We start from the raw sequence: 14,663 nt of genomic DNA, 5'->3' as shown, positions 1-14,663 counted from the left end.
CAGTTTGCTAAACTATCAGTTTCTTGTAAGGCGTTATAAAGAATTTTTTTCAGCAAATTCATAATCAGCAACCGAGCAAGCAGCAAGTCAGTAGTTGGAGTCCATGGTCTGAGTCTGTCCCATCTCTTGAGTCACCAGAAGTTCAGGTAAAACAACACCTGATAGGCAGTAAACATTCTCAGGAAACATAGAAGTATTGGCCATCCATTCATCATGTAAACACTCTGTTTGTTTTGAATTAAAGAAAAACTTCCCTTGAGTCATTCCTCATAAACAGAAGAGAAGACATTAAAGGAAACTATGAATAATCTGCTTTGGTTTGGAAAGGACATTGACAAAAAGCCAAAGAGCCTTTTTTCCCCCTTTAATTGATGTTCAAAGCTGATTTGAAACAGGCCAACTACTTTCAAACATACATGTTAACAGACCAGTACACTCCTCACTTGAATCAAAATAATCCAACTGGTCTGGTCTACCAACTTCTTCTAGACTCACAGAACCTTGTATATCCTATAGCTCTGTATTCTGTTCTATAGAACACATGGCCCTGCAGCTCTTGTTTGAATATCATGAGTAAACTGAAGCTTATTTTATCCCAAATTAATTTTTTCTATTATTAGTTAAATCAAATTGTCAAAAAATTATTTCACATATTAAAACAAAATATAACTCTTACAGCACCCACACATTGACCCTAAGTAAACTCTCCAGAGATTATTCTTCAAAATAGATCTACTTCTTTTACATGATAGATTTTCAAATATTTGAAGATAAGTCTCCTCTAACTAAATCTCCTCAACATGATGTGTCATTTTAGGCCACATTTGGTGATATTCTCCAGAACCTTCAATATCATATTATTATTTGCTTGTCCAGCAATGATTTGTAAAATAATGTACCAAAAGTGGAACACAATTCTCTAATAGCGGTTTTAATCCTTTAATCCAAGTAATGGTATTTAAAAGAGTAACTGATACTTCATAATCACTCAATACATATTTTCTATTTATTGGTTCTACCAATTTGGCACTAGGTGCTGTTTTAGGTATTGGGGATACAGCAGTAAACACAATAGACAAAAATCTGACCCCTTGCCACTTATGTTTCATTTGTTACTTGACTCACTAGAACAGTGGTTGAAGTAGACCCAGAATTATTTGAAAGGTATTGAACTGCACAGGGTTGGAAATTAGAAGGCTAGCACTTGGTTAATATTTTTTAGCGCATGACATCTCATAAACTTGAGATCATTTGCATTTCCTGCATCTTAAAGTAGCTGGATGATAAGTGAGGGTTAAACCTCCACTGGCTTTCCATTACCTAGGAAAAGGTAGACATAGCTAGAATAATTTGTAAGGCCCTCCACCATCTGGCTCTGATCTCTTTTTTTTTTTTTTTCTAGATTTAAATCTTGACCTTCTCCTTTTGTTTCCAAATTGTTACCTATTTTTTTTCCAACACCCTGTGTGCAAGCAGACACTACATCCTCGCTGGTCCATCTCCCTAGAATTCCCTCACCCAGTTTCTCCTCCTAGGCAACACCTCATCTTTTCTAATTTGGCTCAAAATCCTAAATTGTCTTCACAATCTTCCTTGACCCATCCCTATTTCCCCCAAAACAGTTTGTAGCTTCATCCTCTGCTTCTAAAATATTTTATTTATGCCTCTCTTATAATACTGGTCTTCCCAGATCAATAATTCTTTACTTATCTGTCTACAGTAGTGTAATATAAGTTTTTTAAAGGCAGAAGTAATGTCGTAATCAGTGTTGTACATATAGAGTTCGAAAAACATGAGGCCTCTTGTTGTAAGTACACAATAATATTCATGAAAAGATAATTAATGAAACCATTTTGAAAACTATAAAATGATAATATAAATATAAGATTATTTTAATAAATGTTTATATAATTTCTTGAGTCTACCATTTGATTATAGACGTCCAACTAACTGATTTTATGTGCATGTATGCAATTGAGAGCATTAATTTAAGAACCAAAATGGAATTGGTAAACAAAATAAAAATGAATTTTATAAGGATCATTAACAATAGTATTACCCTTATCATTACCTCAGTTTAAATAATTCCAATTAAAAACTACTTCATACATTTCAAAGATTTACTCTAAAGTGTATTGGCAATCCAATCTAAGGATATACTCGTTAATTTTTAAAATAAATTCAAGTATTAATTGCGTATTGCTTATGAGGTCCCCCAAAATAATAAATATCATTCAAATTAACAATGATAAGAAATAAATACCAAACGACACTCAAATACCTTCAATATATTAAAATAAATATCACCCTTCAGATAAAAGCATTTAAATATGTTAGATATATTTTCATTGATGATATTCTTTATAGCAATAACTCTTCAAACTAAGCAAAAAACATGATCAAACCCCAAAAATGCCAAGAAATGTATTATTTTAGACTTATAATTCATTTTATTATCAGTATAAATGATAACAGAAAAAACAAGAATAATTAACAATTCTTAAAGTGTGAAGGTACTGAAAGAATATAGCCTAATAACCACAGTAGTTGAGAAAGAAAAGAGGAGACATTTTTCAGTAAATTCAGGGTAGATCTTGGCCACCACCCTTGCCAGGTGCAAACATTACATACTGGTAGTGTGGCACTGAATGTCTTCACCCAAAAGAATCAAGGGCAGAGTTCAATGCCCTGAGCTGCCTTGAAGGCCACTCAGTTCTGTACACTCTGGTCCTGTAATAAATACAAATTGATCATCTGATTTTTGTTGATAATAGAGTGTATACTTCCCCACTGATTTTTGTCTTCACCTTAAGTTCCTTTCTCCCAGGCATGGCCATGGCTTTAGTTCCCAAGCTGATCTGAACTCATACTCTTTCTCATTCATTTCCTCCTGGTAAATGGGCTCTCAAAGTGGTGAGATTCATAGTTTCCTTGTACTCTCATTCCAGACTTCTCTGAAGGCAGATAACCGATTCCTAGATTTCCCTCTGTCAGGGAACAAAGACAACATGCTGCTGCCTCCTTACGTCATTTGAAAGAGAAAGCTAATGCCAGAAAGGTACAAATGAAGTCTGAGGGCAACCTCTATAATGTATTTGTGACTGGTCTCTATACACATGGATCTGCTCTGCTTCAAGGCCACATAACAAAAAATAAAAACTCTAAGAAGCTATTAACAGAATAGCATTTTTGGCTGGGCACAGTGGTTCACGCCTGTAATCCCAGCACTTGGGGAGACTGAGGTGGGTGGATCACTTGAGCCTAGGAGTTCAAGACCACCCTGGGCAACATAGGGAAATCCCGTCTCTACCAAAAATACGAAAATTAGCAGTGTGTGGTGGCATGAGCCTGTAGTCCCAGCTACTCAGGAGGCTGCGGCAGGAGAACAGCTTGAGCCTGAGAGGTCAAAGCTGCAGTGAACCATGGTCACACCACTGTACTCCAGCCTGAGCAAGACAGTGAGACCCCGCCTCAAAAAATAAATAAATAAATAAATAAAAAATATATACGGCATTTTCAAAGCTTAAAAATGTGAATTTATCTTAGCAAAGAGAAAAGCCTAAACTTGTTTAGAATAAAACACTAATGTTATACTTTAGCAAACGGGACCACTAGAGCTCAGTTAAATTTCCTTTGAGTTGATTGTTTTAGAAGCTTAAAATTAGGCATAGACTAGACTTATAACAGTGTGACAGTTAATATTGTAAACTTGACTGGACCAAGGGTGCCAAGATATTTGGTCGAATATTACTCTAAGTGCGTCTGTGAAAGCATTTTTGGATGAGATTAATGTTTTAATCAGGAGACCAAGTAAACCAGATTGTTGCCCTCCTTAATGTGGGTGGGCCTGAACCAATCAGTTGAAGGCCAGAATAAAACAAAAAGGCCAACTTTCCTGCTAGTAAGAGGAACTGCTCCTGCCTGACTGCCATGAGCTGGTACATCAGTCTTTTCCTGCCTTCAGATTCAAACTGAAACATTGGCTCCTCCTGGGTCTCAGGCTGGACGATCTTCAGACTGGAGCTACAACATTCACTCTCCTGGGTCTCCTGCTTGCTGGCTGCAGATTTTGGGACGTCTGAGCCTCCACAATCATATGAGCCAATTCCTTGTAATGAATAAATGAACGATTAAATAAACAAATAAATAAATAAATGCTATTGGTTCTGTTTATCTGGAGAATCCTGACTAATGCAAGCAGTGTTACCAATCTTTACTTAACCTTTCTAGCCATTCGTTTCCTCATCTGTAAAATAAGAGGCGTTGCTTAACTCTGAGCTTCTTTCAAACATCATGTAGTTTTCTAATTCTGTAAATGCCAAGTCAAATGATCCTTTTTATCTCTGGCTTTTATGGGATGAGAGCTTACCTTATGCCCCACACTGGACTGGTGGGTGTTACATGTATCTGCTTATCTCATCTCACAATAAGCTGGGGTGTTATTATTTCTTATTATTATAGGTGAGGACACAGAGACATTCAGTAAATTTCCCAAGATCTCAAAACCTGGAAGAGCCTGGGAAAGAACGCAGACTTATTGCCTTAGTAAAGTTAATTAAACAAACAAACAAACAAAAAATGAAATGAAAAAACAACTTGAGAAAAATATAAGAAAGTGAAAAGTAGTGGAGTTGGGAAGTAACTTCTTGATACTTAACCATAATTCACTAGGTCAATCACTCTCAACTTACTTTTCCTCCAGATCAACTTAGGTACTTCTCTCTCAAAAGAAGGTTCCAGTTTTAGGATGGTTATGACCGTTTTGTTGCTGTTGTCATTTTCTGTCACCCAGGCTGGAGTGCAATGGCGCAATCTTGGCTCATTGCAACCTCTGCCTCCTGATTGCAAGCCATTCTCCTGCCTCAGCCTCCTGAGTAGCTAGGATTACAGGCACCTGCCACCATGCCAGGCTTATTTTTGTATTTTTAGTAGAGATGGGGTTTCACCATGTTGGCCAGGCTGGTCTTGAACTCCTGACCTCAAGTGATCCACCCACCTCAGCCTCCCAAAGTGCTGGGATTACAAACGTGAGCCACCATGCCTGGCCCATGACCATTTTTATGCCCACTCTACCCCTTCAAGCTTTGACCCCAATCTCACTTGATAAACAGAAACTCTGCCTGTTAAAAAGAAGAGGTGAATGTGACTTCTGGCAATACTTTATTCTCATGCTTCTATTTCTCTTGTCCTGAAAAGGTGTCTCCACACCTGGTTAACCAAAGCACTGTTTTAAGTAATGAATGAAAATATATGGGCATGTGAATGCGCATACACAGTATGTGTGTGGAGGCTCGTGTAACATTCTGTTCTTCTCCTCTGAAGCACATTGATGAAAATGAGTGTTTTTATAGGTAGTCTTAAATTTTCCTGCACTTAATTGTGTACACAGTATATTTTGAGCAGACTTATCTACTTAATTTTGTTTGACTTAGAGTATTACTAGTGTTCACTATCCTCTTGAATTATTTCGGGAAGTGGAGAGAAAGTAATTTTGTTTGAAAATATGCCTGCACTCATCAACATATATGTAATAATAACGGCTAATATTTGTTGTATAGCAAACTGTATTATAATGGCAATATTTATGGTATAACAGGCTCTATGAAGCAAGTACTTTTATCATCCTCATTCTACAGTTGGGAAAACAAGATCTTATGGAGGGTTAAGTAATGTATATTATATCACATAAAAGCTGAGATTTAGCTAGTCTAGAAATTATACCTAAAATTAAGGGAATGTAGTTTTCAGGTAGGTTCAAGAAGCAGAATAATTACTAACTTTAGGATACACTCATTATGGACCCTATTCTGATTCTTCGGTGACTGCATGCACAGCAAGGATCCTCTAACCTCTTCTCTATGAAATAAAATATTGTGTAAAACAAATGTTTTATGCTACTTCTTCTGTGCTTAAAATACACCTGCGTGTTCTAAGGTGTTCTAGAGGGATCCAGGTTTACCAGGTAACTGTAGATACCAAATCCTGCCACTGTCAAGAGTCTTTAATAGAAGAGACACCCAAACCCGCTTCAACACTGTCCTATTTTCCATGGTTTCTTAAAGATTCTAAATAGAATCCATCATTTGATAAGCCATGGGGAATAGTGTACTTTCAGATTGAGCAATTCTCCCATGAATAATCTAACTTGCTTTTCAGTTTGGAAACTCCCTCACTCACTGCTTCAGACTTTTAAGGGGTTTAGGATAGAAAGGAAAGTGAAGATTAAGTACATACCTGAAGCAGCAACAACATTTTGGATATATCAAAGCTTCTACTGATTAGATTTAAACACAATGAATTTCCCAGAAAGGCAAAGGGGAGTGGCTCTAACTATGCCAGGGGGAACAGGAGTGCCAAGAGACCTGAGTGGCAGTTTGCTTGGCTCTGTGACAATGATTTTGCTCAAATGCTCCCCACCTTGCTTCTGAGCAGTGCAACAGCCTCGGTTCAAACAAAGCACTTACACAGCCTCACCTGTGGGTTGCCAACACCTCGCAGGGTGGAATCCTGGCTGTTAGACAAAACTCCGACTGAAAGTTCATTTCATAAATGCTTCCAAGTCAAAAAGCCATTTTTACTGGGCTGGTTTCAAGCATATCGCTGCCAAGACTTAAATTTCCCATCTCACACTGCCATCTACTGTCTAAGGCCCAGTGCTCTTAAAGAAAAGAAGAAGGAATGGTACACCAAGCTTTCCAGGAGTCCAGGGCATTATTCGTGGATGCTCTTTTCAGAGTCCCTCTTGAACGTAATCAAGTCTGATTGCTTTTATGTTCACCAATAACGCTATACTTCAGAGTCATATGAAATGCATGTGGACCAAAACCACATGCATTTGTGTGTGTGACCTCATGTGAGAAAAAAATATATAGTCTGTTTTAAAAGAACTGGAACCACCATTAGTTAGTATCCAGGGGAAATAGACCCAAGAGATCATGATTGAGAGTCATTGCCTCATTGTTTTAATTGTAGAAAAACAAAGCTGTCTCGAACTGACTGGACTTCATTGACATTAATGTGGTCTCACCCTACTAGACCTTGGCAGCTAACAAGAATCTTGAGAAATGAACAATCAGGACTAGACAATGTCAGGATGCCCATCCAAGTCCAAGGGCGCCTTCAATCATCGCAGAACACTGATCCACTGCAGGCCTTGCATGTGCATTTCCTCCTTCCACCACTGATCATTTCCCCAAGACCAGGCTCTTTCACTTTTAGATAAATTGGCCCAAAACCCAGTGCTTCACTCTCTCCTTCATAGAGGGAGGGAATTCCCAGTCATCACTGCCACAAAAAAATAAGCATTTTTCTGATATAACTGTATTTATCATTTATCATGCACCATCAATTAGTTGTTGTTGTTTTGTTTTTTAAAGGGGCAATGGGAAGTCATAAACAAGTCTTGTATTAGAAGTCCAAAGAGCTAGTCTTCATCATGACTTTGGCACTTAGCATAAGGATGCATGACCTTGGATAAGGCACTTGATGTCTGCAAACCTCAGCCTCTGTTTCTCTATTTGAAAATGGGGATAATAATTATTTCCCTTCCTGCCTTATAGGTTGAAAGAATATAATTTAAGTAAGCTATACAACTTGAAATTTGCTAAGAGGATATATCTTAAGTATTCTCACCACCTCCTCATCGAAAAAAGAAAAAGGAAGAAAGAAAGAAAACTATCTGAGGTAATGGATATATTATGAGCTTTATTGTGGTGATTATACATATATCCATCAAATCATGAAATTGCACACCTCAAATATTTACAGTTTTTAATTGTCAAATAACTCAATAAAATTTAAAAACTTACCAAAAAAGCTATACAGAAGTGAATGATCATTAATATTAACACTGTAACTTAACTCTGCATGCGTATTTTTCCATTTAATTTAAGTGTCACTTCCAGTTGCACCTAGAATCTAAAGCTGTATCTTTCATGCAGTTGGCATTTCTGAAACATTTGTTGAATGACAGATTGATAGATTGATAGTCTCTGGAATTTCCTAGGAAATTCCACCTATCTACACGGAAGCACTTACGTTCTCCAGAGAGCATTTACATTAATTGTCCAACTTTAAATAACATCCTGATAAATAGAAAAGAGCTCACACAGGGCAAAGCGAGATGTTTTTAATTGAAGTCCTTGTGGTACTTTTACTATTTTAATTTTCAAAAAGCATTTGCACTGCTATCAAATGTGTTTTTGAGAAGGTATACAAAATAGAACAAACTATAAGATAAATTTATTTGCTTTAAGTTGGAAAATAGCAAACCTTTCCTCGCTGAAAAACCACAACTGAGCAATAAGGGAAAAGTCAGAATTTCCAAAGCAGTAAAACTAAGACATTTAGGCCACCCATTACAAAGCAAACCATTTTTAAAACCTTAAAAATAGCTCATTAATATATTTGTAAAAGAACACCACATACTAACAAACAAAAATAGTTGTGTGCTTGGGTGCGGGGTGTGTGTGTGTGTGTGTGTGTGTGTGTGTGTGTGTGAAAGTATATGTAGGTTCCGAATATTTCAGGAAATAAGGATCTATGTTGATGTACGTAGATTCATTTCTTTCCATTTTGATTATAGTCACATATTTTCAAGATACTATGCATTAAAGTCAGAGTCAACAGCCATGAGATTGACAGAGCAAAAGAATGGCCTTTAATATGTTCAAACTGATGTCTCTGACTTAACACCACCATGCTTCTTGCTGAAAATATATACTAAATTCATTCCTATTGCTTTCCCTTTAAACTAGTGAATTCTACTTTCCTTACCATTAATTAAGTCTATATACCATATAATTTAAGTAGGTTCATCTATGAGACTTTGGAGACACAAAATAGAGGAAAACCACAGGAAGCCAGCAGGAGGTCAGAACAATGCTTAGAGGATTATTCTGGCACAGGCTTTCCCTAAAGGGGTCAGCCAGTGATCTAAGAAAGCACCACTCTGAGCTTTGCAGATGCGAGACTGAATCCTGCACCTCAGAACTACAACTGGGTTAGTTTTAACTCTGGACTTGGTAGTACTTTCAGATGGAGGAAATCTGCCTTGGGGAAGAGGGTAGAGCAGTGTCTGTACCAGGCGTCTCTCACATTACAGTGTGGGCCTTGGACTCCCAGGGAGGCTTGTTAAAACATAGGTTGCTGGAGTCTCTGCCCAGTAGGCCTGGGGAGGGGCCTAGTATTTGTATTTCAAGCAGCTTCCCAGGTGGTTTTTTCCCAGGCTAATTTTCTTATATTTCTCTGTCTTCTTTTTTAAAGAAAAGAGAATCTGTCTTTTATTTCTAAGGCACCACTACATGGCCTAATGTTCACTGGCACATACTAGGAGCTCAATAAAAGTTTGTAGAATAAATGAATGTTTAAGTAAATTTAAATGCATAAAAATATAAATGAATGATGTAATCAACTAAAGTTCTATGTATGCTGGAAAAATAAATATCGATGTATACTGGAGGAAGTTCCAAACATTTTTTGAGTACCTACTATGTGTCAGGTGCTGTGCTAAAGAGCTAGGTATATGACAGTAAAAAAAAAAAATAGATTCCATTTGGATCATCATTTAGTTTGTAGTCAAGTGGAGAAGATATACAGCTATGCATCACTTAGCAACAGGGGTATGTTTTGAAAAATGTGTCCTTAGGGAATTTTGTCATTGTGGGAGCATCATAGAGTATATTTACACAAGCCCAGATGGTATAGCCTACTACATACCTAGGCTATGTGATAGAGTCGGTTGCTCTTGAGTTACGAATCTGAACAGCGTGTTACTGTGCTGAATACTGTAGACAATTGTAACACAAGGGTAAGAATTTTGTGTATTTGAACATAGAAAAGGTGTAGTGAAAATCTATACCTTTCGTACTTATAAAAGATTTTTATATGGTACATCTGTATAGAACACTTCCCATGAATGGAGCTTACAGGACGGGAAGTGGCTCTGGGTAAGTCAGTGTGTGAGTGGTGAGTGAACGTGAAGGTCTAGGACCTTACTGCACGCTACTGTAGACTTTATAAACACTGTACATTTAGGCTACACTAAGTTTATTTTTAAATATTTTTATTTCCTCAATAATAAATTAACCTTAGCTTACTGTAGCCTTTTTTTGCACTTTCTAATTTTTTAAACTTTTAGACTCCTTTGTAATAATACTTAGCTTCCCACACAAATGCATTGTATAGCTTTACAAAAAAATATTTTCTCTTTATATCTTTATTCCATAAACTTTTTTCTATTTTTAATTAAATTTTTTTTTTTACTTCTTAAATATTTTTGTTAGTTAAAAATGAAGACAAACACACACATCAGCCTAGGCCTACACAGGGTCAGGATCATCAAGATCTCAGTCGCCGCATGCTCTCACTCATAAGTGGGAGTTAAACAGTGAAAACACACGGACACAGGGAGGGGAACATCACACCCCGAGGCCTGTTAGGGGGTGGGGGCCAAGAGGAGGGAGAGCATTAGGACAAATACCTAATGCATGCGGGGCTTAAAACCTAGATGACGGGTTGATAGGTGCAGCAAACCACCATGGCACATGTATACCTATGCAACAAGCCTACACGTTCTGCACATGTATCCCAGAACTTAAAGTAAAAGAAAAAAGAAAAAACAAAAAGATGCCACTAGGCAGTAGGAAATTTTCATGTATCCAGGAACTTAAAGTAAAATAAAAAAAAAAGATGTCACTAGGCAATAGGAATTTTTCAACTTCATTATAATGTTATGCAACCACTGTCATACCTGCAGTCCATCATTGACTAAAACATTGTCATGTAGTGCACAATTGTACATTAAAGACATAATTACCAATGTCTAAAATAGGTTGTGAGGGAGGAGCACACGGTGCATGGAAACTCAGGCATGCTGCAGTGGTATGGGCAACTGTGGAAAATTTCTTTGAGCTCTGAACAGTAAGTGAGAATTATCCAGATTTAAATTGTAAAGATGTGAATATGAAAATGAAAATTCACTTTTACATGAAATATTTGAATATATCATATAAATCACGTTGATAGTGCATTTGGACCCTGCAGCAAGAAGACTGCCTGTTCTTTCAAATGTTTTCAGGCCAACAAATATCACTGGTCTATAAGAACTCTGGATTTTTGTTGGTTTTATAAAAATTAAAACATAGAAAGAAGAAATCCAAGTTTTTAGTGAGTGACTATAAAGAGAAAAGGAACAACAGTGAAAAGAGTAGTAACATATTTGTTGTAACTGGCATTTATCATCTCAAATCTTATTAAAGAATGGATTACCTCAAATGCCCTAATTATATGTTCAGAATGAGTTATATCTCTTGTTAAGAGTATCAGAGTAAAATAAAAGCATAATGAGTTTAATTCTATCATCACTTTGGCTCTTGCTGGGTATAACTTAAAAGTTTATTTAGAACTGAGAAAATGCTACTTCCAGGGAACATTTTTCAGAAAAAAAAAGATATAATAAAAGTAATCACGTGACAGTCCTCCATAAAAAGAACTTCACTTATTGTAAAAAGAAATTTTAAGCTAACATTGGCTTACATTTTTTAAATCATGCAATTCACACAAATTTATTCTCTGGACAGCTGGATGTTCCATTGTTTCCAAATGAAAATAGTAGATTGTTTGCACCTGGTTAACTTAAAGGCCATTAAAAATAAGAAAAATATAAATTTGGAATTTTAAAAGAACTATATGTATTTCTGCTTTTATATCTTCTCAGAATTTTAGCGATATTCCCATAACCCACTGTATAAAAATAAATTAAAATATTTTAAGACTTCTCTGTGGAATTACATGAACAGGAATAAATTTCAGACTCCAATTACTTGAAGGAGCAATCATCGAACACCTGTTGGAACATGGCACGTGGTTATCCACTGGGGGATTGCAGTAGCATTTAGGTTGCAGCCAAAAGTACACAAAGACATAGAAAGTAAGAAAGAGCATGATGTACTCAAGAAATTAGTATGGCCTCAAAATAAGGTTGATGTGGGTAGGAAGTGGTTGTTGACTGAGGAAAATAACCTGGAGAGGGAAGTAAAGACCAGATCACAAGGCATGTTATAAGTCATGTATCCTAGCTTGTGTTTTCCCAAGAGTGAAATACAAGACAGGCCTTGGATACAGGTCATTTATTTAAGAGTTAATTTCAGAATGCACAAGCAAGGAAGAGGTAAAAGAGAGATAAGGAAAGAAGATAAAACAAAACAAAACAAAAAACAGTGTGTTATTGAGCTGGTCATGATTATTGGCAATGGGTCTCAACCCTACATGCCTACATGGCATCCCTCTGAGGTACCAAGTGTAGTCATGGCCTCCAGTGGCCTCGAGGGTCTAAGAAGAATCCCAGTGAAGGCTGGGAGGCTGGGGTGGTGGGAGAGGCTGGCACATCTATCCATTGATGCCGTCCTCCATTGTATGAGAGTTGCCCCAGGGGAGCCACATTGAGCGATGAGCAGCTCCACGATGTAGAGAAAGCCCTGATGTAGAGACAAAGAAAGATCATTTAACTCACATAGGAAGCCAGTGGCTTTTGAGAAACTGCCCCTAACCTCAGACATGCTGATGGACACAAATTATACGGGGCTAGATTGTGCATTCATAATGTCTCCCACCTCATGTGACTGTTTACATGTTACTGGTTTTAAGCAATGAAGGGACACAATCAGATTGCGATTTGGCAAGTTTAATCTAACTGTAGTGAAGCAAAGAGATTGAAGCTGAGCATAAGAAACAATGACCAGGCCGGGCACGGTGGCTCACACCTGTAATCCCAGCACTTTGGGAGGCCGAGGCGGGAGGATCATCTGAGGTCAGGAGTTCAAGGCCAGCCTGGTCAACATGGTGAAACCCTGTCTCTAGTAAAATGCAAAAAAATTAGCTGGGCATGGTGGCGGGTACCTGTAATCCCAGCTACTCGGGAGGCTGAGGCAGGAGAATCGCTTCAACCCAAGAAGTGGAGGTTGCAGTGAGCCGAGATTGCGCCATTGCACTCCAGCCTGGGCAATAGAGCAAGACTCCATCTCAAAAAAACAAAAAGAAAAGAAAAGAAAAAAAAGAAACAATGACCAGTTGGAAAAACAAATACATAAAAATGATTCTAGATAGGAAGAAGTAGAGGGATTCATGTGCGATTTTGGAAGCAGAATGGACTGAAGGTAAGAAGTACATTACGGGGATGATGGATAAGGACAAGTTAAGGATGACCCTGAGCTTTCTGACTTCTACAATGGATGACAGTGATTCCATTCAGAAACAGGACAAGGGATCAACTGGGTTTCCAAAGTACAGCAACAAGATGATACATTCATTCTTCATGTCATTTAGTGATTCAACGATAATGTTTTGAGGACCTGCTGATCTAGGAACTAGAGATTCAGCAGTGAAAAATATAGACAATATCCATACTCTCCAGAGTTTATATCCATTTGGAATAAAAACAAAGCAAGCAAACAAAAAGATAAATAAATACAACAATTTCAGATATGGACAAGTGATATAAAAATCATAAAAGAGGAGGATGAGATAAAGTGTAATGAGAGTGGGTTGAGCTCCTTTGGAATGAGTGTTCAGGAGAGACCTCATGAAGAGGCGATATCTGAACCAAGGTCGGAGTAACACAAAGGAATCACAGGAATAACTAGGAGAAAACTATTCCAGGCAGAGGGAAGAGTGGGGGCCAAGGGTAGGATGAAAGCTGGCACACCCAAGGAGCAGAAGGAGACCATATGGGTGAAGTTTAGTGAAACCAGGTGAGCCTGGCATGAGGTGAGAGCAAGAAGGAACCACAGGGGCAGATCACGACAGGACTAGAGACCAGGAAAAGGAGACTGGATTTTTATTTCTAGCATTAAAAAAATCATTGGTGGTTTTCAAGCAGGGAGATAATGCAATTAGATTTCTGTTTCTTAAAGGTCACTCTGGATGTTTTGGGGAGAATGGATTTTTAGACAGGCAAGAGGAGACATCTGGGAGATTGATTAATAATGAGAACTAGCTCTAGCATCGCTAAGACACTGCTCTAAGTGCATTGCAAGGGTTAATTTATTTAATCCACACAGTAACTCTACAAGGTATATATTATTTTTACTCCCTTCTACAGATGAGAACATGCATGTTTCATAACTTGCCCACTGTCAGGAGGTAGCCTGGCTCCAACCCTGTGCTCTTACAAACTATGAATCTTACCATCAGATATGAGGCACAGTGCTTGTCCAGGCCAAAGGTGATAGAGTGGGTTGAGTGACTAGAGATTGAAACCAAAGTCAATTCAGGGAAAACTGTGATAGGCTGAGATCCAATCCAATATGAGGTTCATCTCACAAACACCTAATGTCTTCTTTATTCCTCTTATGCATGGGTTGGTACACTTTACTGACTTTTGGACAGATTATTAAACTGGAAGAAATTTTCTGGATTTGAATTATTTAGTTAGGTAAAAAAGTAAAACATTCAAAATTATCTTTAACAGTTTTCAGCATTGACAAAATCCCCATAGTTCTGTAGGTGGAGAAGATAGAAACATTAATTGAACGTGGTCAATATTCTTAAGAAATTGGTACTAGCGAAAGGGATGGTAATGCAAACAAACTTATTATGGTGAGTGACCTGGCAAATAAATGTTTAATAACTGGCACTTGGGAGTGAGGGAACCCTTTATTTGTAGA

The sequence above is a fragment of the Pan paniscus genome, chromosome 5 (assembly GCF_029289425.2).
Source record: "Pan paniscus chromosome 5, NHGRI_mPanPan1-v2.0_pri, whole genome shotgun sequence".
In the NCBI taxonomy this organism is placed as follows: Eukaryota; Metazoa; Chordata; class Mammalia; order Primates; family Hominidae; genus Pan; species Pan paniscus.
This window is presented reverse-complemented; position numbering follows the sequence as displayed.